Below are 26,494 nucleotides of genomic sequence, written 5' to 3'. Positions count from 1 at the left end.
TTGGAATGTCAGGTGATGAGATCATAGATTCAGACCCCTGTGCCATTGAGCCCCCAGTGTCACTCACTTCCACTGGGTTCCTGATCCCCAGTAGGATTGTACCTTTTCACAGAGTTTGGGCTGGCTCAGTCCTTTGGATGCTACTCTGTAAATCTCAAACTCGACGCTCCAAAGCAGAGCTCCTGGTCTCCCCCAAACCTGCTTCTCCTGCAGTCCTCCCCCGTCTCAGCTCTTGGCAAGTCCTTGCTTCCATTGCTCAGGACAAAAAAACCCTGGAGTCATTCTTGACTCCTCTCTTTTTCTCACTTCCTACTTCTAGTCCATCAGCAGATCATGCTGGCTGTATTTTAAATACATATTCTTAATCTGATCACTTCTCACCACCCCCACTGCCACCACCTCGACCAACCCCACGAAGACCTGGTTTACTGTAGCAACCTCCAGACAGGCTTTCCTGCTCCTGCTCCTCCCCTCCATGCGGCAGCCAGACCCTGTCCTTCTCTGCTCCTCTTGAAGAAATACTTGAGGACCTTACAGGGGCTTGCGAGTCCCTATGTGATCTGCTCCTTTAACCCCACCCACTCCTGACTTCTCCTCCCCTATTTTCCCTCCTCCACTCCTCTCCAGCCACAATGACCTCTTTGCTGCGCCCGTGCCTTAGAGTCTTTGCTGTTTTCCTGCCTAGAATGCTTTTCTACCTGATCTTTGCTTGAATAACCCTCTTCCTCCTCCTTCAAGCCTGTTCCAATGTCACTTCTTAGTGAGATCACCTTAAATATCCTATTGATCCTGCAACCTGCTGCCCCTTCAGCCCCTGCCCTCCCAATCCCACTTACTCTGCTTTTATTCTTTTTTTTTTCTTTTTCTCTTTTTCAGCAGAACATATACCTTCTATCACAATTTAGGTGCACTGGGAAACAGACTCCGACAGAGACTTCGGCTTACAGGAAGTTTACAGGGGAAGACTCTCACAGTGGAGGAAGCAGAACCAGGCAGAGGGAACAGTTGAATTGTGATGTAGTCGCAACAAAGGCCTCAGCTGACCCCATGGGGAGCTGTGAGCTGGGGGGACTTTCAGAGTCGCTCTGCATTAAGGTGAGGGGGCTGGGGAACTTATAGCCTCATCTACCTACTATTGGGTGTGGGCTGCCCCCAGGGAAGGGGAGTGACCTTGGGTAAAGCAGCTGTCTTCTTTGAGCACAATTCTGGGGAGGGGCTCAGCTGAATGGCTTTGGCCACCAGTGCTCCCAGCAGCTGGGGGTGAGTGCATCCGCTCAGAAGTGGAGAAATGGGTGCCACGCCACAGCGTCCACTTTGCCTTTTACTATACATAAATGAGTAAATGTTAATATATAAAATTTATTGTTTGTTGGCTGGGTGCAGTGGCTCATGCCTGTAATCTCAACATTTTGGGAGGCTGAAGCAGGCAGATCACTTGAGGCCAGGAGTTAGAAATCAGCCTGACCAACATGGTGAAACTCTGTCTCTAGTAAAAATACAAAAATTAGCCAGGCATGGGGGCATGCACCTGTAATCTCAGGTACTTGGGAGGCTGAGGCAGGAGAGTTGCTTGAACCCGGGAAGCAGAGATTGCAGTGAGCTGAGATCATGCCACTGCACTCTAGCCTGGGCAACAGTGAGACTGTCTCAAAAATAAAATAAAATAAAATAAAATTTACTGTTTGTCTATCTCTCCCTCTAGAAAAGAAGTCCCATGAGGAAAGGGGATCTCTGTGGGTATAGCTCCCTGATGTTTTCCAAGTGCCTGGAACAGTTTTGGCCCATAGTAGGCTCTCCATATATATTTGCTGAATGAATGAATGAACCTGCCCGTTTTTCAATGTGCTGCTTGTGTCTGTCATCAATTTCACTGGAATCTCAATTCCAGTTTGGCTGCCAACCAGTTGTGCAAACTATGGGCAAGTTGTCTAACTTCTTGGAGCCTCTGCTTCTTCATCAGTAAAATGGAATAATAGAAGTACCCATCTGACAGGGTTTTAGGAGGATGAAGTTAACTAATGTTTGTAAAGCACCTTGCGGGTGCTTGGGACAAAGCTGGTAGTCACTGAATATTAACTTATTGTTAATGTTGTTAGTACCTTGGGCTCTCCTTGCTTTGGGTTGCTGCCAGGATTCTTATCAGACTTGAAGACGAAGCCAAAACTCCAGCTGGGAAATCTTGACTTTCCAGGGATACAGGGAGAGGTGGTGTACAGAAGTCTGATCTGCAGAGGTCATTATTGGTTAATGAGGATAGAGGTCTGCTTACAAGTCTCTGGCTGGAATCCTTGCCTTGGGGCAGCTGAATGTGTACCTGTGTGTGTACATGTGTCTGCACACATGATTGCACAGAGTTAATGCAAGCTACATTCAAAGCTGTGCATTCCTAAAGGGTAACTGCTCCTAGGTATTAGGCCCATATAGTAAGCCAGTCATTAGCAGGGTCAAAAGAGCTATCTTTCCTTCCTATCTTCTGCTCACTCTTTACCTTCTGCATGGGCTCCTTCCTCATTGCTCCTCTGAATGAACTCACTTCCCAATATGCAGTGACTTCCTTGTGGTCAAGTCCAGTGGTTGCTTACTTGACCTCAGCAACAATACTGACCACCATTCTCCATCTTTACTTCCCTGATTTGGGTATAATGAATACCATGGTATGTCTCCCTGGCTTTCCTGCAAAAGGACTCATTGAGGCACTCTGTTCTCCCAGTCAATGAAAGCATCTGTGGCCAACAATATTCTGAATCTTTTCCCAAGAACTGCCTTTGGCCAAATGGAACTGCCTCTCCCAAGTGTTACGCCACCTCCCAAGGGTTATTACACCACCTCCCAAAGGTGCAGTGACTTCCTTGTGGTCAAGTCCAGTGGTTGCTTACTTGACCTCAGCAACAATACTGACCACCACTCTCCATCTTTACTTCCCTGATTTGGGTATAATGAATACCATGGTATGTCTCCCTGGCTTTCCTGCAAAAGGACTCATTGAGGCACTCTGTTCTCCCAGTCAATGAAAGCATCTGTGGCCAACAATATTCTGAATCTTTTCCCAAGAACTGCCTTTGGCCAAATGGAACTGCCTCTCCCAAGTGTTACGCCACCTCCCAAGGGTTATTACACCACCTCCCAAAGGGTACTACATCTTCCTGGAGATAGTTCCAATTCAATAATGGATAACTCTCGCTTCATTTTGGTACATCTCTAAAGGGTCATAGTTGCTCTAGCACTTTCCACCAGCCCTTGGTCAGCCCAGATTTACCTCTGTTGCCAATACATCAGAGTTCAACTTCTCTCTCTGCCTAGCCTGGCTTCCATTCCTTTTTGCTGGTGTTGTGCCCGAGAGCACTCTCCAATAAGTCCTCTGCATGCAAATCTCCATCTTTGATCTATTTCTAGGGAACTTGACCTACTACTACAGTTGGTGCTAGAAGTGGTTCCTAGGAAACAGACTCTAAAATGGGATTTTGGAGCTGGATCATCCACCGGCCAGTTGGTAATAAGAACCCCATCACTGGTGGTGGGTGGAGGTACTGATAGCCCCTGACATGCTCTAGCAGTGCAATTGTTAAAACTTTCACTGATGGGGAAGTGGGATGGGATACTGGTGAAAGGGAAAGTACTAGTGGGTGTACTTTCTCAGACATTCCAGAGGCTCAGAGGAATGAAAATTATGAAGTCTGTGGAATTCAATGATTGTTGCTGGGGGCAAGCAAGGCATTGGAAAAAGACAATGAAATGCTGAGAGTGATTAATCACCAATTTAAGGTGAAGTGTGAAAGCCAGAGGGCCTCCTTGCCGTCAGATAAAGAGGCTTTCTCTTGCAGCTAGAAGGCAGAAAAAACTGAGGTTTGGCCCAGGAATGAATTGTTAGGGTAGCAGATTTCTAAAGAAAACTGTCTCAACATAGCAAGTCAGCTCTGTCTGATTGATCAGGGCTTGATTGGGGGCTCTGACACTTACGACAGGGGCATCTGGATGGATTCCCTTGAATGTCTTGAAACTCTAGGTCGCCCCGAGCCCTCTGAGGCCACAGAGTGTCTGTCCTTTGCCTTCCTGTGAAAGGCTAGAGCTTCCTTGGTGTGATGGTCAATACTGAGTGTCAACTTGATTGGATTGAAGGATACAAAGTATTGATCCTTGGTGTGTCTGTGAGGGTGTTGCCAAAGAAGATTAACATTGGAGTCGGTGGGCTGGGACAGGCAGACCCACCCTTAATTGGGTGGGCACCATCTAATCAGCTGTCAGTAAATATAAAGTGGGCAGAAAAATGTGAAAAGGAGAGACTGGCCTAGCCTCCCAGCCTGCGTCTTTCTCCCGTGGTGAATGCTTCCTGCCCTCGAACATCAGACTCCAAGTTCTTCAGTTTTGGGACTCAGACTGGTTCTCCTTGCTCCTCAGCCTGCAGACAGTCTATATTGTGGGACCTTGTGACTGTGTAAGTTAATACTTAATAAATTCATATATATAAAATATATATATTTTATATATATATGTATACTATTGGTTCTGTCCCTCTAGAGAGCACTGACTAATACAGATTTTGGTACCAGGAGTGGTTCTAGAGGAACAGAATATTAAGGATGGAGTTCTTTCATTGGTTTTGGGATTTCTGGAGTTGGCTGCTTAATATGATTTGACCTCAAAATGCTAAGGACTCTAATTCTAATAGTATGGAGAACACTGATAGTCCTTGGTGTGAACTATTTAGAGAGTTATGCAAATAAAGCATTTGACACTCCTGATTTGCTGCTCATGAGAGGCAAGGAGTTTCATGATTCTATACATAATAGCTTTGAGCATATGTGGAGAACCAAAGAACATAATGAAGCTGGCTGCTTGCTTCTAAGTTCAGTGGACAAACTGATGAAAGAAAATGATGAACTCAGGAATTTTGTCTCTTGGCTTCAGAAGCAGATACTGAGCCTCAAATCTGCTAAGACTGCCCTGAGTAAGAGTGTTATCTCCTGTAGAGAAAAACCTGAAATTGTGGAAAAACAGACACAAGCTCTTATCATGTGAGTGGCTGACCTGCAACCAAAGATGGGTGCATAGCCTCTCCAGGTGTCTACTGTTAAAGTGAGGGCATTGATTGGAAAAGAACGGGACCCTGAAACTTGGAATGGGGATGTACGGGAGGACCCTGCTGAAGCTGGAGACACTGAGTTTGTAAACTTTGATAAACCTTTTTTGAGAGAAGGAACAGCTTCGCCATTCCCAGTAGTGGCATCATCCCCTCCTGGACCCATGCTGCCATCAGCCTTTCCACCTTTGCCAGAGGAGATAAATCCTGCACCGCCTGAGACAACAGTGATGGTGTCCTCTGAGGCAGTTGCCAGGCAAAATAATGTTGATTCTCCTCAGGAGCCACCCCCAACACCCCTGTTTGCTTCTAGACCTATAACTAGAATAAAGTCCCAGCAGGTCCCTGGAGGTGAGGTTGACAGTATGATCCATGAGCAGGTGCGCTACACTCAAAAAGTGGAGTTCTCTAATTTATATAAACAGCAATCTGGAGAACAGGCATGGGAATGGATATTAAGAGTATGAGATAATGGTGGAAGGAACATAGAGTTGGATCAGGCTGAATTTATTGATTTGGGCCCACTAAGTAGCGACTTTACTTTTCATATTGCAGCTAGGGGAGTTAAAAAAGGTTCTAATAGTGTATTTGCTTGGTTAGCTGAAATATGGATTAAAAGATGGCCCACTGTGAGTGAGCTGGAACTGTCTGATCTCCCTTGGTTTAATGTAGAGGAAGGAATCCAAAGGCTTAGAGAGATTGGGATGGTGGAGTGGATTAGTCACTTTAGATCTACTCATCCCAGCTGGGAGGGTCTAGAAGATGTACCCTTAACCAATACCTTGTGAAATAGATTTGTGAGGGCAGCACCTGCATCTTTGAAGAGCCCTGTAATTACTCTTCTCTGTATGTCAGATCTAACAGTGGGAACCACAGTCACTCAACTACATAATTTAAATTCAGTGGGAATAATTGGATCCCAAGGTGGCAGGGGCCAAGTGGCAGCACTCAACCATCAAAGGTAAGGTGAGCACAGCTACCGTAATGGGCAGCAGAGGCAAAGCAGCAATCAGAATAGTCTGACTTGTGTAGAGCTCTGGCATTGGCTAATTAATCATGGCGTTCCTATAAGTGAAATTGATAGGAAGCCTACTGCATTCCTACTTAATTTATACAAGCAGAAGACTTTCAGGTCGAATGGGCAAAAGACTAATTTGAATTATGAAAACAGAGAATCACGGCCCCTCAATCAATTTCCAGTCTTGAGCCAGTTTACAGACCCAGAACCCCTTGAATGAAGGGGAGGCAGTGTCCTCTTGAGGAAGGGCCCCACTACATTACTGATAATTTATGCAGTGAATCTTTCTTCCATCCTTCCCCAAGGAGACCTCCAGCCTTTTACTAGGGTAACTGTGCACTGAGGAAAGGGAAATGATCAGACATTTCGGGGACTGCTGGACACTGGCTCTGAGCTGACGTTGATTCCAGTGGACTCAAAACATCACTGTGATCCTCCAGTTAAAGTAGGGGCTTATGGAGGTCAGGTAATTAATGGAGTTTTAGCTCAGGTCTGACTTACAGTGGGTCCAGTAGATTCCCGGACTCATCCTGTGGTCATTTCCCTAGGGCCAGAATGCATAATTGGCATAGACATACTTAGCAGCTGGCAGAACCCCCACACTGGCTTCCTGACTGGTAGGGTGAGGGCTAATATGGTGGGAAAGGCCAAATGGAAGCCATTAGAGTAGACTCTACCTAGAAAAATAGTAAGTAAAAAACAATATTGCATCCCTAGAGGGATTGCAGAGATTAGCGCCACCATCAAGGGCTTGAAAGACACAGGGGTGGGGATTCCCAACACATCCCCATTTGGTTCTCCCATTTGGCCTGTGCAGAAGACAGATGGATCTTGGAGAATGACAGTGGATTAAACTTAACCAAGTGGTGGCTCCAATTGCAGCTGCTGTACCAGATGTGGTTTCATTACTTGAGCAAATTAACATATCTCCTGGTACCTGGTATGCAGCCATTGACTTTGCAAATGCCTTTCTCCATTCCTGTCTATAAGGCCCACCAGAAGCAGTTTGCCTTCAGCCAGCAAGACCAGGAATATGCCTTTATTGTCCTACCTCAGGGGTATATCAACTTTCCCGCTTTGTGTCATAATCTTATTCGGAGAGACCTTGATTGCTTTTTTGCTTCTGCAAGATATCACACTGGTCCATCACATTGATGACATTATGCTGATTGGATCCAGTGAGCAAGAAGTAGCAAACACACTGGACTTACTGGTGAGACATTTGTGTGCCACAGGATGGGAAACAAATCCGACTAAAATTCAGGGATCTTCTACCTCAGTAAAATTTCTTGGGGTCCAGTAGTGTTGGGCCTGCCGAGATATTCCTTCTAAGGTGAAGGGTAAGTTGCTGCATTTGGCCTCTCCTACAACCAAGAAAGGGACAATGCCTGGTGGGCCTATTTGGATTTTGGAGGCAACACATTCCTCATTTGGGTATGTTACTCTGGCCCATTTATTGAGTGACCTGAAAGGCTGCCAGTTTTGAGTGGGATCTAGAACAGGAGAAGGCTCTACAATAGGTCCAGGCTGCTGTGCAAGCTGCTCTGCCACTTGGGCCATATGACCCAGCAGATCCAATGGTGCTTGAGGTGTCAGTGGCAGATAGGGATGCTGTTTGAAGCCTTTGTCAGGCCCCGTAGGTGAATCACAGCGGAAGCCTCTAGGATTTTGGAGCAAAGCCCTACCATCTTCTTCAGATAACTACTCTCCTTTTGAGAAACAGCTCTTAGCCTGTTACTAGGCTTTGATAGAAACTGAATATTTGACTATGGGTCATCAAGTCACCCTGGGACCTGAACTGTCTATCATGAACTGGGTGCTTTCTGACCCATGTAGCCATAAAGTGAGTGGTGCACAGCAGCATTCCATCATCAAATGGAAGTGGTATATATGTGATCAGGCTTGAGCAGTTCCTGAAGGCACAAGTAAGTTACATGAGGAATTGGCTCAAATGCCCATGGTCTCCACTCCTGGCACCCTGCCTTCTCTCCCCCAGGCTGCACCGATGGCCTTGTGGGGAGTTCCCTATGATTAGTTGACAGAGGAAGAGAAAATTAGGGTTTGGTTCACAGATGGTTCTGCACAATATGCAGGCATCACCCGAAAGTGGACAGCTGCAGCACTACAGCCCCTTTCTAGGACATTTATGAAGGACAGTGGTGAAGGGAAATCTTCCCAGTGGGCAGAACTTCGAGCAGTGCACCTGGTTGTGCCCTTTGCATGGAAGGAGAAATGGCCAGATGTGCAATTATATGCTAATTTATGGATACTGTAGCCAATGGTTTGGTCGGATGGTAAGGGACTTGGAAGAAGCATGCTTGGAAAATTGGTGACAAAGACATTTGGGGAAAAGGTATGTGGACGGACCTCTGTGAGTGGTGAAAAACCATGAAGATATTTGTATCCCATGTGAATGCTCACCAATGGGTGACCTCAGTAGAGGAGGATTTTAATAATCAAGTAGATAGGATGACCCATTCTGTGGACACCACTCAGCCTCTTTCCCCAGCCACCCCTGCCATCGCCCAATGGGCCCATGAACAAAGTGGCCTTGGTGGCAGGGATGGAGGTTATTCATGGGCTCAGCAACAGGGATTTCCACTCACCAAGGCTGACCTGGCTACAGCCACTGCTGAGTGCCCAATTTGTCAGCAACAGAGACCAACACTGAGCCCTCGATAAGGCACCATTCCTCGGGGTGATCAGCCAGTTACCTGGTGGCAGGTTGACTATATTGGACCTCTTCCATCATGGAAAGGGCAGAGGTTTGTCCTCACTGGCATAGACACTTACTCAGGATATAGGTTTGCCTGTCCTGCATGCAATGCTTCTGCCAAGACTACCATCCGTGGACTCATGGAATGCCTTATCCACTGTCATGGTATTCCACATAGCATTGCCTCTGACCAAGGCACTCACTTTATGGTTAAAGAAGTGTGGCAGTGGGCTCATGCTCATGGAATTCACTGGACTTACCATGTTCCCTATCATCCTGAAGCAGCTGGATCAATAGAACAGTGGAATGGCCTTTTGAAGTCACAATTACAATGCCAACTAGGTGACAATACTTTGCAGGGCTGCAGCAAAGTTCTCCAGAAGGCCGTGTATGCTCTGAATCAGGGTCCAGTACATGGTACTGTTTCTCCTATAGCCAGGAGCGTCCAGGAATCAAGAGGTGGAAGTGGAAGTGGCACGACTCATCATCACCGCTAGTGATCCATGAGCAAAATTTTTGCTTCCTGTTCCTGCGACATTATGTTCTGCTGGCCTAGAGGTCTCAGTTCCAGAGGGAGGAACGCTGCCACTGGGAGACACAACAAGATCCCATTAAACTGGAAGTTAAGATTGCCACCTGGACACTTTGGGCTCCTCCTACCTTTAAGTCAACAGGCTAAGAAGGGAGTTACAGTGTTAGCTGGGGTGATTTACTGGACTATCAAGATGAAATCAGTCTACTACTCTACAACGGGGGTAAGGAAGAGTATGCATGGAACACAGGAGACCATTAGGGCGTCTCTTAGTATTACCATGCCGTGTGATTAAGGTCAATGGAAAACTACAACAGCCCAATCCAGGCAGGACTACAAATGGCCCAGACCCATCAGGAATGAAGGTTTGGGTCACTACACCAGGATAATAAACCCACGACCTGCTGAGGTGCTTGCTGAAGGCAAAGGGAATACAGAATTGGTAGCAGAAGAAGGTAGTCATCAAATAACAGCTACAACCACGTGACCAGCTGCAGAAGTGAGAACGGTAATTGTCATGAGTATTTCCTCCTTCTTTTGTTAAAAACATGTTTGTGCATGCATACACTTGTACTAAGAAAATATCTTCATTTTATTTCCTTTTTCCTTTATCAAGTGACATAAGATTTATTGACTTCATATCAGCATTCAAGTATTGTTAACTTTATGTAATAGTATTTGGGGATTGGTGTGTTTCTGGTTGTAAGAAGGATAGTTGTATTATATTAGGCATAATTATGACCTTATTATTGTCTTTATTTGAAGATTATGTATGATCTCAGGAGATGTGTATGGGTTCAAATTGACAAGGGGTGGACTTGTGATGGTTAATACTGAGTGCCAACTTGATCGACGGATAGAAAGTATTGATCCTGGGTGTATCTGTGAGGGTGCTGCCAAAGGAGATTAACTTTTGAGTCAGTGGACTGGGAAACATAGACCCTCCCTTAATTGGGTGGGCACCATTTAATCAGCTGCTAGCGATTACAAAGCAGGCAGAAAAATGTGAAAGGGAGAGACCCGCCTAGCCTCCCAGCCTACATCTTTCTCCCATGCTGGATGCTTTCTGCCCTAGAACATTGGACTCCAAGTTCAGTTTGGGACTTGGACTGGTTCTCCTTGCTCCTCCACTTGCAGACAGCCTATTGTGGGACCTTGTGATCATGTAAGTTAATACTTAATAAACTCCCCTTTATATATCTATATCTATATCTATCCTATTAGCTCTGTCCCTCTAGAAGACCCTAATACACCCAGGCTTGAGGATGATGAAAAGGCCTCTACCTTGCAAGATGCCATGCATCATGTACCCTCTCCCAATTCCTGCCCAAGCTTATGGTCTCCCACCTCCTCTTCCAGCAACCAGACCAATAACTTGGGTTGAGCTGCAACATAACCTGGCTGCTAAGGGAAGAAGTCACTGCAGGACGCAGCCAGTGAATCCCAGCAGGAGCCGGGAGTTTAACTTCATTTCTCTCTTGCATCATTGACAGGCTTGCCACCTCTGGTTTCCACCCTGCTGCTCTATCTTCCATGTTGCTGTTACAGGGATCTTTTCAAACAGATATCTCACCACATCTCTGCCCTGCTTAGAACCCTTCAGTGGCTCCCTATGGCCTCAGGACAAAGCCCCCATTTCTTCACTCAGTGCTGCCTCATCTCTTACCCCCTTTTTTATGTATTCCTATTTTGGTACTTGCCACGTCTGTTCCTATGTTGGCGCTTTGCTTTTGCAGCTTCCTTGCCTGGAAACTCTCTCCCCTTCCTCACTTCACTGGGGACTTTCATATCTCAGTTCAAGGGCCATTGGTGCTCCTCCTGCAGAGATGTGTGTTCTCCAGCTCCCCTCTTCAGGGCTGGCTCCTCTCTCCTGGGCTGCCGAGGGCATAATAGGCTGCAGAGGGCTCTCAGCCACTTCCCTCCCTGGGGACTGCCTGCAGCCAGACAGCTGCCTTCCCTAGGGTAATGCCCCCTCTGGGGACCAGCCCACAGTTAATGGTGGCTGAGAAGGATTCAAACACCTGCCTCCTTTCCCTCAGTTTGGGACAACCTTGAATTCCCTTCCTACCTTCAGAACTTCTCGTAGCTGAGGTCTAAGTTGCAACCATATTACTGGGCCAATCCTAGCTTCCTCCATCTTTATAGGCGGATCCCTCCAGAGCAACTCTCCTGCTGCAATGAATCTCATGCAACTGTGTTTCAAAGTCTTTCCAGAGATAACACCTTTTAAAGCATTCTTAGATTTTCTTTCTCTGGGCTGTCTCAGAACCATGCATATATATTTGATATTGTGTATTTTTCAGTTATCTGTTGCTGTGTAACAAACCATCCCTAAACGTAGTGATTTAAAATAATGATGTTTTTTTCTTGATTTTATGGGTTGACTGTCCTCAGCCAGGCAGCTCTGCATCATCCAGTGTAGCTTAGGCCACTCATGTGTCTGCACTCACCTGGGAGCTCCACTGTAGCTGGAATATCCAGGATGGCTGCTCATCCTCCTGGATATCTGTCCACATGGGCTTTAATCATTCACTAGTCTAGCTTGGGCTTCCTTATGCTATGGTAGCTGGGTTTCACGAGGAAGAAAGTGGAAATGGCCACTTCTTTTAGGGATTGGGCTTCTAAGGTTTAGAATCTCACTTCTGTCAAACTGTCTTGTCAAGGCAAGTAACAGGCCTGCCAGATTCAAGGGGAGGGGAAATAAGCTCCGCCTGCTGATGGGAGGAGCATCATTTGCATCTAGGGATGAGAAGGAGTAAAGGAAACTACCACAGCATGTAACACCATGACACTGGGAACTCCTTGAGGGCAGGGATTCATCTATATAGCCTTGTCCCTAACCCATGCACTTCCAGGAGCTGTCAGAGATTTCTGATGACAGAGTGAGCTCCAGCCCCAATATTCCTCATTCTGTGTTTGGTCCCCATAGATCCTGGGCAGGGGGTAAAGAGGTAGTGAAGCCAAGCCACAGGCTGTCAGCTGCCTGTATGGGGACATCGCTTTAATTTCCAAGATAGCAGTCCAAATGCTGTCTGGAGTCTATTTCTGGGCACAGACTCTGCCCCTGGTGCATGAGTAGGGCACACTTTATTCAGCCACATGGTTACCCAGGGCCCCAGAACCAAACACAGGCTTAATAATTAAAGCTTGTCTCTTCTCTCTCATGTCATTGTACCTTTAGAGCATGTGGAAGTCATTAGTGTTGTTTGTCAAATATTTCTGGCGATGCACCTGCTGAACACATGGAAGGATTGTACTTCTTGGCCCTCTTGTGGTTGGGTGAAGTCTAGTGATTAATTCTGGCCAATGAGTTGTGAATGGAAGTGACTCGTGCCATGTATGGGCATTTAATTGCTGCATGAAGCCCTTCAGAGCTCTTTTCCTCTGCCTTGGAGACTGGCAATGTTCGAGATGGTGTCTGCTCCATCAGTTGAGTGAGGATACATGGAGCAGAGCCCCAACCAACCCAAGATGCACAAGTGGCATGAGTGAGAAATAGTATTTGCTATTTGAAGCTGCTAAGATTAAGGGGTTGTTTGTTCTGGCAGCATGACTAAGCCTATCCTGTGTGACACAAGGGCCCTGACTCATCTTGAGCTCAACTTAACATTTAGGTATATCTGGAGCGGGATAGAGGCAGGGCTCTGGGGAAAGAACTCACCTTCAGGGAAGAAGGAGTAGAGACTGGGTAGATACTGTGGTAGGAATCCAACACTATATTAGCAGCCCAACTAATATAAACAACTAATATATTAACATGTGTTAGAGTTGTAAAGGCGTCATAGTAACACTGAATGGAATAAATATTCAGGAAAGTGGGACCATTAAAAAGATTCCTACCCCTGCCTCCTACATGTACATTTCTTTCCTTCCCCTCCCCCTCCCCCAAATCCCCTCATTCACTGCAAGGGATTTGAATAGTTGTCGTAAAGGCAGAGTGATTTGAATGCCCAGACATTTGCATATGGGCTTTCCTTCTGTTGCTTTCTTTATTCTAGTTCGGTGGCTCTCTAACTTTAGTGTGCCTAAAAATTTCTGTTCATGGCTGTATAAACAAACCCATGTATACTGTACTTTATGAGTGGTTTGAGTTTTTCAAGGGTACTTTAGACTATATGCAGTTCTTGTCTTATGCACAGACTTCAAAATCTAACCTCTGTGTAAGATGAGATTCCATTGTTCGAAACCAAAAGAACCTTATAAATTTTATGAGACACGGAGGGCACAAGATGTCAGCAGCAGCTGCTCGTAGCCCATTATCCACCCATCCCCCAAGTCTTGTTGATTTTACACCCATGGTCTAAGCCTCCATCATCTCTTTCCTGGATTACTGTGAAGGGCTCCTAACTGCCTTTTTGCTTCTATTCCTGTTCCCTCCAATTCATTGTCCATACCAGAGCCATCGTGATCCTTTCCAAACACCAATCTGGTCACGTTCCTTCCCCTGTCTGAATCTCTTCACTGGCCTCCCATTGCGCTTACCAAGAAGATCGACACCTTTAATGTGTTCTTAAGACCACAGGATTCAGCCTTGCCTGCCTCTCCAGCCTCATTTCACAGCAGTCTCCCCTTTGGCCTTTTACTTTCACCGACACATTCCTGTCCCTCTCCCCCATCGCAGAGCCTTGGCACCTGTTATACCATCTGCTCAGAATGTTCTTCCCCCACCCTCTCCTTTTTGCCTGGTTAACTCCTACGCATGCTTCAGATGTCAGTTCAAATGTTACGTCCTTGGAGAAGCATTTAAGCCAGCTTATTCTTTATTTGCTCTCATAGAATGTGTTGCTTTCCTTCAGAATATTTATGTCAGTTTGTAATTATATACTAATTTGTTTGATTATGTGATGAACACTTGTTTCTTCCACTAGAATGTAAGCTCTAGGAGAGCAGGCGCCATGGCTTCCTTGTTATTCTTGTATTCCTAGCACATGCAATGTATGTTTGCTGCATGAATGATTGAATGGTACCATAGTGGTTTCAGTGGCAGTGATAGTGGCTGCGGAACTGAAGCAGTGATGGCATATCCATTTCCATCTATTTTGGGCTATTATTTACTCTTATTCTCACCTCTAGCTTCTGTGGCCTGAGAAATAGGAATTATCTCCAGATGCAAAAACCAAGACCCAGAGAGTAGACAAGACTCAGGGCCAGTGAGTGGTGGAGTCAGATCCAGAATCGGCTCTCCAGATGCTAGGAGTAGAGTTCCTTCTCAGACACCGTACTACTTTCTGGCCTGTATTCTGACAAAACAGATGCCTCCTAAGGTCTCCGGTGTGGATGACTTGTGGGGTACTGATAGCAAAGTAGCATCTTTTACAAACAGTCCTCCTACCTCTCTTCCTCTTTTTTCTCCTTTTCATCTTTCTCTTCTTTTTCTTCTCATTTGATTAAAAAGTCATTTTTTTTAAAATAAGGTCAACATGGGTGAGACTTTTTGAAATGTTTGGGCTGTGGTCAGCTCAAAAAAACTAGACTGAGCACAGTTTGCCTAGTTAGCCCCACCTGTGGGGCTGGTGAGAACCCATATGTAGGATTAAGGCAGAAAACCTCAGACTTCAGGAAATGTGTTAATGCTAATTATTGCTTGTTAAGGCTTTAGAGTTTGATGGCACTTATGTGGGTTGGGGGGCAAGACTTCTCTTAGAAGGGACTGACGTTTCCAATTTCAGTCATTCTGGGAAGAAGTGAATCCTGGAGCAGAAAATGAGGAGGTATGTGGTAGAATTTAGCTGGAGGGGACATTTTCCTCCTCTTTCTGGAGACTTGGTTCAGTTTGTTCTGGATTCTGAGGCCTGGAGGTAACTAGAGCATTATATTAGTTAAGGCAAGGCCAGCTGCTCTAACAGATAAACCTTTAACATCTTGGTATCTTAACAGAAAAAATGTTTATTTGTTGTCTCCAAAATAGATATTCTGATAAGTGGTGGTTTTCTTCCAAGTGGAAATCAGGGACCCAGGCACCTTCCATGTTGTGGCTCTCCCATTCTTAATGGAGAGAGTCTCAAAGTCACCTAGAAGCAGAAAAACTAACCAGGGTCAGGTCTCAGCATAGCTTGAGCAGATAAGTCCAGACCCTGCTCCAGGAGGAAATAGCTCATTCAACAAAATTGCCAAATAAGCTGCCAACATGTACCAGGAGGAAGCAGGGGGATCCATGTAGAGGTGGATCCCAGACTCGGGTGGGGTTGGGGGTGGAAATATAAGTGTAGATCAAGGAGTGTTTATTGATCTAGGAATCCTTTCCTGGGATTAAGGATTTAATGCCTGGCAAGGACACTTGGAGTCAGTGCTAAGATGCTACCAGGATGTCTCCATGAAGCTTGGACCTGCAGCTAATTAGATGGAGGGATGCTGGAATTGCTGGTAGAGTATTGAGGAAGGAATCAGAAGACTTACAGATGTGATGTGAGACTATGATACCCACTGACTATGTTTTCTAGAAAAGTCCAGAGGATACTCCTCTCACTAAAGCAATAAGAAAGACACTAGTTAGGGATACACAATATTATTGAGGAGCTCAGTAGTGGCTATCGTCTGCAGGCAGGGTTGAGGGTAAGAGATGCTGCACTGGAACTGGGCTCCTCGATGACAATGGGAATGATGGAATTTTGGAATAGGAGAGACCAGGTGCCAGCGGGTAATAGAGGAAAGGTGGACTTGTTTGCCACATCAAGCAGTAGAGTCAAGTGGCAGCTAGAGGTCTTCACCCAAAGGATCTGTGCTGATAGCTAATAGACCATGTTCCTAGGAGCTGGACATATGGACAGCCCACAAGGTATTACTTACCTTATATAACCAAAAAAGATCAAGAACAGGTGAGCAAAAAAGATCAAGGCCTATGGCAGCTTCCATAATAGAAAATAATGAATCTTTAGCCATTTTCCAAATCTGAGCCCCTTTTCAGACCCAGAGTCCATTGATTGAGGAGGAGGCCATGTCCCCTTGAGGAAGGACTCTGCAAAGCCACTTCAAGTATTTACGATAAATGTCTCCTCAATCCTTCTCCAAAGAGACTTGTAGCTATTTATCAGAATACCTGTACATGAGGGAAAGAGGAAGCAATACAACTTTTTGAGAGCTGTTGAGCATCGAGTCAGCTGGGAATGCAAATGCCACAATCGCTTCCATATTAGAATTGGGCATATTGAGGGCAGGTGATAAGGGAACCCTGGTTTAACTCTGTCTTACAGTGGGTCCAATAGTTGCCCACACTGAAGGTTTGTTCATTTTCCTCGTTTCTGAGTATGTAATTAGCATGGTTATACTTAGTAGTTGACAAAACTTTCATATTGGTTCTGAAGCCCAAGTTGAGGTCTTTTAAAATGCTCTTTAACTCTTTGGCCAAGATGTTAAATCCAAAGCAATTCCATATCTTAGGTGGCATTGTAGAAATTAGTGCTGCCACCAAAGGCTTAAAGGATTTAGGAATTGGTTTTCCCCACCACATTCCCATTCAATTTATTGATAGGGACCCTAAAAATCCAGATTGGTCAAGGATAATGACCAGTGGACCACCAAAACAAGGGGGAGTTCTGATTGTAGCTGCTGTGCTGGATATGGTATCTTTAGTAGAACAGATCAACATAGCCTCCAGCATTTGATACACGGTATTTGATCTTTTCAATTCACATCAGAAAAAAGGATTAGAAGCAGTTTGTATTCACATGAGAAGGATAGCAATATATATTTACTGTTCTGCCTCAAGGCTATGTTGATTTTCTTTCTCTTTGTCACACTATCATCTAAAAGGACTTTGATTGTCTTGACATTCCAAAAACATCATGCTGGTCCACTATACTGATGGCATCATTCTCAACAAATCCAACGAACAGGAAGTGGCAAATAGTTGGTTGTTCTAGTAAGAGACATGCATGTCAAGAGGACATAAAGCTTACGAAGATTCAGGACTTGAAGCACTGATCAAGTGTTTAGAGGTATTGCTCCTTGAATCTCCTACCATAAAGATAGAGGCATAGTTCTTGGTAGGCCTATTTGGAGTTTTGAGGTAGTGAATACTTATAGTTGGGAATAGTGTTCTAACCCATTTATTGAGTGGCCCAGGAAACTGTCAGTTTTGAATGGGTCTTAGATCAAAAGAGGACTCAGCAGCAAGCCTGGGCTGCAGTGAAAACTTCCCTATTTCTTGTGCCATATGACCTGGTAAACCAATAGTGTTAGAGGTATCTGTAGTCTGGCAAGCTTTATTAGGAGACTCACAGTGGAAATCCTTAGAGTTATAGAGCAAGGCTATGCCTTCTTTAGCAGAGAACTACTCAGTGCTTGAAAAATCAGCTCCTGGGGGTGTTACTGGGCCCTAACAGAAACTGAGCACCTGACCATAGACCATTAAGTGAATATATGGCCAGAGCTGGCCATCATGAGCTAGGTATTATCATATCTGAGTCACAAGGTTGGCTAGACAAATTAGCAATCCATCATATGAAGGAAATGGTACATTTGAGTCAGATCTGAACAGGTTCAGAGGCTCAAGTAAGTGCATGAACAGGTGGGATAGACTCCCATGTCATCTATCTTTGTTGAACCAACACCTTCCTCTCAGCTCATATATATCCCCTTGTCAGGAGATTCCCAGGACCAGCTAATGGAGGAGGAAAAATCCTGGGTTGATTCAAACATGGGTCAGTTCAATATAGTGGTGACACTAAAGGGCAGTGTTGACAGGAGATCTTTAAACAGTACAGTTAGATCATTAACTTTTTATGGAGAAAGGAGTGGTCTGACATGGGTATATACATAAAGTTTTGGGCAATGGCGAATTGCTTGGCTAATTGGTCAGGGGCCTGGAAGAAGCAAGATGAAATGATCAGAGCTAAGGAGTCTGGGGATAAGGGACATGGATGGCCCTATAGGAATGGACACAAAATTTTGGTATTTTTTGTGTCTGATATTAATGCTCATGAGAAAGCATCCAATGTAGAAAAGGTATCAAACAACTAGAAGACAAGACTTGTCCATTGAGTGTCAACCAGCCTCTGTCCTCAGCTGTCCCATGTATGGTGGCAGGGATGGAGGATCTGCAAAGGCTCAACAACATGGGCTTCCTCTCACCAAGGCACATCTGGCCAATGCAGCTGCTAAATGTGTGACTTGTCAACAGCAAGGCCCAACATCGAACCCTTAGCATGGTACTGAGCCTTATGGAGAATGACCAACAATTTGGTGGCAACTGACTCTGGAAGAAGCAACAATTTGTCCTTACTGAGATTGACAAAACTCTGGACATAGGTTTGTCTTCCTTGCCCATGGTGCCTATGCCAGCACCACTACCCAGGGGCTTACAGAGTGATTAGTGACATGGAATTCTACATAGCATCTTCTCAGATCAAGACCCCTCACTTTACAGCAAAGGAAGTATGACAATGGACAAATGACGTTGGGATGCATTGGTCCTATTATATACCAAATTACTTGGAAGCTGCTGGCTTGATGGAATGTTATAATCATCCCTTAAAAACTCAGTTAAGGTGGCAGTTTGAGGAGTCGTAAGTCTAGAATTCTGTTCTCCAGGATGCAGTGTATATGTTACACTAATGGCCATTGAGTAGTGTTGTGTTACAATGGCTAGAATATATAGATCTAGGGATCAAGGGGTGAAAGTGGGATTGTGCCCTTTCACCATCATTTCCAGGGACCAGCTTGGGGGAACTTGTGCTTCTTATCCTAGAATCTTAAGGGTCTGTGGATTTAGAGGTTTTGGTCCCAAAGGATGAGGCACTTTCACTACGGGAAATAGTGAAATGAGGCACTTTCACTAGGGGATTCCATTGAACCTAAAACAAAGATTCCTTCCCACCAATTTATTTTGGGTTCTTTGTGCCAGTAGACCAGCATACAGAGAGAGGAGCTAGATTTGCTGTTACATAATGGGGACAACGAGGAATATGTCTAGAACTTTTCTACCCTCCCTGTGAATTTTCCCCATTCCCTACTTGTGCCTCTTGGGAACTATCTCTTGCACCCAAGTTCATGTGAATATATGGCCAGAGCTGTACTTTTGAGAGAATACAGTAAGACAGTCAAATTTAAAATTTTGTCATAAGTGCAATGGAATTCATTGAAGGGTTTTAAGCAAGGGTGGCACATGATCAGATTTGCATTTTAAAAAGATCACCCTGGTGGCTGTGTGGAGAGTAGATTGGAAGGGTTGGAATGGATTTAGGAAGTCAGGAGGCAGTTATAGTAGTCAAGACATAAGATGGTGGTGATTTGGACTTGTATGATGGTTGTGGTAGAGATGGAGAGAGAAGTTGGTGGACTCAGAATATTTTATAGTGAACAGAATCAATAGGACAAGAGTTCCCTTTGTCTGTTTCTGATCAGTTTGTTCAGAACTTTGCCTTAGTGCATGCACAGATGTTCGTCTGAGCACTCCTTGTCCTCTCTAAGGCCAGTCAGTGGCTCTAGGGTAAGCCCTGCTTAGATCTCTTACTGGCAGCTGCTGCCTGGGAGGAAAGGGCTACATGTATGAATTAAATAATTTTACCATTGAATATTGAAACTCCATCATGCTCAAGAACCCTGCGGTGAGACCTCTCCAGCTTAGCCTAACAGAGAGAAATTGTTCTCTCTTTAGGATAGCCAAGACTCCAAGTTTCAGTTCTGTTTGAGCCACCAAGAGTGGCAACTCCACAAAACTCTTTAGTTCCAAGGCTATGGTGTTTAGTTGATTTTCACTGTGATGAAGGGGGTCAAGGACTGGTTTGTGGAAATACGATGGCGACCTTTGAGATTCTCAGAGTTGGAATCTCCGAGGAAGTAGAGTTAAAGACAACTCTTCAAAAGACTGGATTTCCTGTGATCAGTCAGCTGAGGGCTCCAAGTTCTCAGAGTAACGAGACTGCCTTGGTGTTCAGGGGCTAGTCAAGCCCGATGCATTTGGACTACAATGTTTATTATTTCATGGATCTCCTGGAATGATTTTGGCTACCCAGGCAATCTCCCTAGAGCCTGAATTCCCCATGGCCTGCAGAATGTAACATCTAAAAATGGTGATAGTGGTGTCTCAGAATGACCAGGGCCTGGTGATTGGCCACTTGGGACTTAGTAGGGACTCAGTAGATGTGTGCTGGGTGGTGTGAGAGGTGGGGCAGAGCCTGATAATTCCCAGGATTCTAGCTTAGGTGACTGAGTGGTGGGGCATTGAATTTAGTTTTGGATATACTGAGGAACATCCAGGGAGTAATGCTCAGCAGGCTGTGGAATATATTTGTATTTTTAGTGTCTAGAATAATGCCTGGCATGGTAGGAACTCAATGAATAATTGTTCAACTGTATTTGTTAAATTCTTCTCTCCAATTCCCTCAGCAACTCAGTGATAGATCAGGAGAGTTGTCACAACTTTTTGTTTAGGATAATTGAATCTCTAGGTGAGAGGTGAAGTTGGTTAAGGTTGAAGACCTCTTGCTGATAAGCATGTCTTGGGATAGTTTCCATAAAGCACTTGACTCATTGAAGCCTCCTTTGGATATTCAAGGAGGTGAAAGGTGAAGACCCGCAGGCATCCTGGGACTTAGCTTTTTTGAGTGAGGTGGATTGGGATATGGGTGTGGAGTAGGAAAGGCAATTCCCTCCTTCCAGATCAGGATTCTACCATAATCTTTCTGATTGTAGAGGTTATAAGTACAAGCTTTGGAGTTGGATAACATGGGTTCAGTCTTCAATCTGCCATTTTCTAGCTTTGTGACCTTGGGAAAGTTATTTAAGCTTCAGGCCTTATTTTCCATATTTGTAAAATAAAGATATTTATATCATCTATCTCATAGTGTTGTTATGAGAATTAAATGTGATAAAGCATGTAAGATGCTTAGTTAAATGTTGGCATATAGAAAGCATTCAATAAATGCTACCAATAATTCAATAATGCTACTAACCATTAAATAATCAATCATAGTAATAATTGTTTTTATTTTTCCAGCAATATCATGCATTCTTTATGCTTCTTCTAATCTATGAAAAAGTATCAATATTATTATTCCAATTTTACAGATGGAAAAAAGAAGCTTGGAGAAGAGGAAATGACTTTACCCAGCTAAGAATATGGCAGAGCTGAGCCAACTAGTCAAGTTTTCTGACCCCAAATCCTGTATTTCCCATGACTCATCTTGTGGAAGGCTGAGGTATAATTGAGTAGGTTTATCTAGCCAAGTCCAATAGCAATGCCAAAAGGTGAAATTCAAGTTCTATGAGAGCGGACATAACTGCCAACTTAGCCAGGAAAGTGTGTGTCCCATGTGTGGGTATGTGTGGTTGTGTTGGAGGGTGAGGGTAAATTGGTGAAGTATCTCCCCCAACTCTCCAAGCCCTCAGAAATTCCCAACTCACAGAAGAGCATATTTTCGAACACCTTTCTGAGACCATCTTACCCGGGTCCATCTTTTGAAAAGCCTTGTCCAGCAAAGCTGAATTCAAATGAAAGAGAAAAGCATTCCTTTTCCAAGGGTCTCTGTATCCTGTGTCCAACCTGAGCCAGCCAAATAGCTCAAGACCTGGGAGAAATCTGAGATTAGAATATCTAGATTTTAGTTCTGATTCTGCCACTCTATGATCTGAATAATTCCCTTTCTCTTCCCAGGCCTCAGTTTCCCTGTCAGCACCAGATAGGGACTGCTTCAGCCTGACACTCCATAACTCAAGGTTGCACCCACATCTCCTACCTTTGGGGGAAGGAGGGAGGGATTATGGGACAGTGACATCAATCTCCTTCCTGGGATGGCTCCTCTGAGCTCTACATTTCTTGTCTATAGTGACCAGGGAATTTTCCTCTATTGATTGCTTTCTGTAATCGAGCTTAACAAATAGAACTTCCCTCAAATAATTCTTCCAACTAAACTGATAGAAAGCTAACCTTGTTATATTTATTGACAGAACATTGAAATAAATATTATAGGTCTAGAGGGAATGTTTCAGCTCATTGATTTTTTTAAGGAAATAATAAATGGAGCCTATTCCCTTTGGCATATTATGCTGGGAATAATCTGAAAAAATGCTTAGCTTGTTCAACACAGAGCTTAGAAACCCTCCTTCCACTCCCAGTGGAGCAGGGACCCTTTGCATAAATCTGCTTTGGCCCAGACAATCAATTTTCAATTTTAATTATTTTCAAAACTCGTTTATTATTTGCTTGTTCTCTGAGTTGGGAGCTTTGCTTTTTAGTGAATTTGCAGCCAGAGTGGTCAGAGCTCCGGCCTGGATGGGGAACGCATGGGATTTCTTAGTTCTACCCACCAGAGAGGAAAACTCACTATCCCTCTTTCCAGGGACATTTGTTCTAGAACAGGGTCTGCAAACTATGACCTCTGGACCAAATCCAGCCCACTGCCTGTTTTTGTAAATAAAGTTTTATTGGAAAACAGCCACACCCATTTGTTTGCATGTTGTCTGTGATTGCTTTCTTTTTCTTTTCTTTTCTTTTTTTTTTTTTTTTTGAGATGGAGTCTTGCTCTGTCACACAGGCTGGAGTGCAATGGCGTGATCTCGGCTCACTGCAACCTCTGCCTCCCGGGTTCAAGCAATTCTCCCTCCCCAGCCCCTTGAGTATCTGGGATTACAGGCATCCTCCATCATGCCCAGCTAATTTTTGTGTTTTTGTAGAGATAGGGTTTCACCATGTTGACCAGGCTGGTCTTGAACTCCTGACCTCAGGTGACCCCCCTGTGCCTCAGCCTCCCAAAGTGCTGGGATTACAAGCGTCAGCCACCGTGCCCGGCCAACTACTTTCTACTACAATGGCAGAAGTGAGTAGTTGCAACAGAAACCATAGGGCCCACAAAGCCAGAATATCTACTACCTGGTCCTGTGTAGGAAAATTTGCCCATCTCTGTTCTAGAGTGTCTTCTCTCTTGCCCTTTTAAATGAGGCCAGCATCCTTCACCTACTAACTCTGGGGCTCCCTGGACTGATGGCTACTATAGTAACAGTAGCCAAAGCCTACATGTGCCCTTCTAGGTACCCAGCACTATCCGAAGAGTATTACATTTATTAATTGTTATTTTATCCTCACAGCTCTTTGAGGTAGGGCAATTATTAGCACTTTTAAAAATGTGGAAACTGAGGCACAGAACAGTTGAGTATCTCATCTAAGGTCACACAGGTAGAAAATAGCAGGGCTGGCATATAAATCCAGGCTGACTGGTTTCAGGGATGGTGTCAGAGGTGGCAGGTTCTCAGGGAAGGTCTAGATCAATGTCCTCAAATGGCAGATGGAGAAACTGAGGCCCAAAAGGCAGGCACACAGCTGGTGGTATAGCTGGAAGTAGAATCTAGATAAAGGTTCCAAGGCCAGGTCTTCTTGTTGTTATTATTACATTGTTTTACTCAGCTTCTTTTTATCAGAGCCACACAAGGGGATTCAAAGGCCATTAAAGCTGAGCCCTGTATCACCCACATCTCCCATCCCACCAAGGCTTTGAGAGTCATATTATCTACTACATCACTCACTGCATCTCTTTCTCACAGTCATTTCTTCTTTTACTCTCCTAGGTTGGTGGAGGAATTTGGTACCTGGCTCAAGAGTTTCTTTTCTTGGGCAGTTTCAGCATTCATTCATACCATAAATGCTGCTGAGGACCTAGAACACACTGTATTTGGTGATTTGCATGGTCATTAGCAGCCCTTTAGGAAAGAAGTTAAACCGTGTTATAGACTAGCGTACAATCAAAAGTTTGGGCTACATAGATGGCAGTCTTGCCCAATTAAAAAAAAAGCACTCTTTGATCCCTTGTCCTCCCTGCCTATCACCATGTCTTTGACCTTCCATTCACAGCCAGACTGACCAGATGAGTTTCAACTCCATGACTGTGTCCATGTCCTTCCCTCCTACTCACTCCTCAACCCACTCCAATCTGGTGTCCATCCAGAGGTCACCGTGGAGACTGTTCCAAGGAGGGCCCTAGTGGTCCCCACACTGGAAGGTCAGTACTTTCCAGTTGTACCTTCAGACCTTCTCCTGCCTTTTGAAACTGTTGAGCACTCCCTTCTCCTTGAGAGGTTTGCCCCCTAGCAACACTCCTCCTGCTCTTCCACCTCTCCAGGCATGCCTTCTCAGGAGCCTTTTCTGGTTCTGCCCCACCTGTCTTGTTCAATTTTGGGTTGTCTTCGGTTGCATCTTAGACCCTCCTCTTACCGCACGTAGGATCAAGCCATAGCTCTAGCCACTTACCGCTTATTCTGCCAGGATTTCCTCAGATCTCAACCAGCATCCTAAATCTCTTTCCTGAACTTCAACGTACAACCAGACATCATTTGGAAGTCCCTCAGGTACTTCAAAATCAACTTTTCAAAACTGAATTCATTATTGTCCCCTCCCCATACGTGACCCATATTGATGACTTATTTCACCACCTACCAAGCTGTTCAAGCCCGAGGCTCCTGCTGTCTCATCTCCTCTTTAGAATTGGCCCTATTGATTCTGGTTTTTAAATCCCTCTCACATTTATTCTTTCCATTTCGCTCTTGATGCAACTGCCTTACTTTAGGTCCCTGTCATCTCTCACCTGGACAATTAATTAGTTAATTAATTTAACAACTATTTATTGCATATTACTGTGTGCCACTCTCTGGGGGAAATGGTATTGAACAAGACAGACATTGGCCCAGCTCTCATGGGCTCAGATTCTTAGTAGGGAGAGAGCTTCAACAGATAAAACAAATACTTAGATAAGATAATTTTAGTTAATGTTAGTCCTGTGAAGAAAGTAAAATTGGATAACGTGAGTGAAAGTGACTGGAGGCAAACTTCTCTAGATTGAAGGTCAGGAAGGGCTGTCTGGGGAGGTGACATTTGAGCTGAGATCCAGAAGGAGCAGCCATACAAAGATGGGTGAAAGAGCATTCCAAGCAGAGGGAACAACTGGTGAGGAGGACTTGAGGAGGGAAAATCTTGGCTGGGTTCAAGGAACAGAAAAAGGCTGTTGGAGCTGGGGTGTAGTGTGTATGGAGAAGACCAGCAGGAAGTGCATTTCAAGAGGCAGGTAAAGGCCACAACGTACTGGACCTTGTAAGCCATGGTAGAGAGTTTAGATTGTATTCTGAGGGTAATGAGAAGCCTTTGAGAGGATTTTAAGCAGATGAGTTCTGATTTACATTTTAGAAAGCTTGGGCTGGGCACAGTGGTTTACGCCTGTAATCCCAGCACTTTGGGAGGCCAAGGTGAGGGATCACTTGAGGCCAGGAGTTCAAGACCAGACTGGCCAACATGGTAAAACCCTGTATCTACTAAAAATACAAAAATTTAGCCAGGCATGGTGGCATGTGCCAGCTACTAGGAGGCTCAGGCAGTAGAATCACTAGAACCCAGGAGGCAGAGGTTGCAGTGAGCCGAGATCCTGCCACTGCACTCCAGCCTGGGTGACAGAATGAGACTCTATCTCAATTAAAAAAAAAAAAAAAAAAAGAAAAAGGAAAAGAAAAGAAAACAAAAAAAAGCTTGTACTATATGCTGAGAGTGGGTTGCATGAGGTCAAGTGTGGAGGCAGGGAGACAGGGGCCACTGTAGTTGTGTGGCTAGAATGAAGTTGTGAAGCTAAGACAGGAAGGGATGTGGTGGGGTCAGGATTTGTTTTGGAGGCGATGCCATCAGTCTGTAGATGGATTGAATGGCGGGGTGCGAGAGAAAGAGGAGGCAAGGATGTCTCCTCAAGACCTTACCCTTCTCCCTCCCTATGAAAAGAAAAAATAGCAAGCTCTGAACAAGAATTCCATCTCTTTCGCTCTCTCCTGCTTTGACATCCTGGCACAGAAAGGTTCTGGCGCCAAACTTGTCTTGCCCAGAGGCATCCTGGCCTGGGGTTGAGACTGGGATGTGCCGCATCATGAACTGAGCCATCGGGGAGGGATTTGGGTCGTCCTCCCACCCCCAACTGCTCTTTGTCCTTAGAGCCAAAACCCTCATCCTGGCTGCCCTGTGTTAGCTAGGAGATGCTCCTACATGGAGCCGCAGATTCCCCAACACTACCTCGAAGGCTGAGAGTCATACGATTACCTATAGGCTCCACCCCTCCCTAGCCTGGCTGAGCTCCAGATGCCTCCAGGCAATGGCTAGAGCAATGGGCATGAGTCTCACATGGGCTGCTCTTCAGCTATGTGACCTTGGGTAAATCATTTCACCTCTCCAGGCTTCACTTTCTTCATTGT

The 26,494-nt window shown here is 45.0% G+C and overlaps 1 long non-coding RNA gene across 1 annotated transcript in view; it reads left to right on the top strand.

Moving 5' to 3' along the window:
* The first annotated feature begins 859 nt into the window (after positions 1-859).
* Positions 860-26,494, top strand: part of LOC129059251 (uncharacterized) — a 36,859-nt gene continuing 11,224 nt past the window's right edge. Inside the window, exons 1-2 of the long non-coding RNA XR_010136152.1 lie at positions 860-1,095; positions 21,350-21,480. This is a non-coding gene — a long non-coding RNA (uncharacterized LOC129059251). The remainder of the gene's footprint in view (positions 1,096-21,349; positions 21,481-26,494) is intronic.

This window comes from Pongo abelii, chromosome 1 (genome assembly GCF_028885655.2).
Source record: "Pongo abelii isolate AG06213 chromosome 1, NHGRI_mPonAbe1-v2.0_pri, whole genome shotgun sequence".
Classification (NCBI taxonomy): Eukaryota; Metazoa; Chordata; class Mammalia; order Primates; family Hominidae; genus Pongo; species Pongo abelii.
Note: the sequence above shows the minus strand (reverse complement) of the source record. Positions and strands in the feature narration are given on the sequence as shown.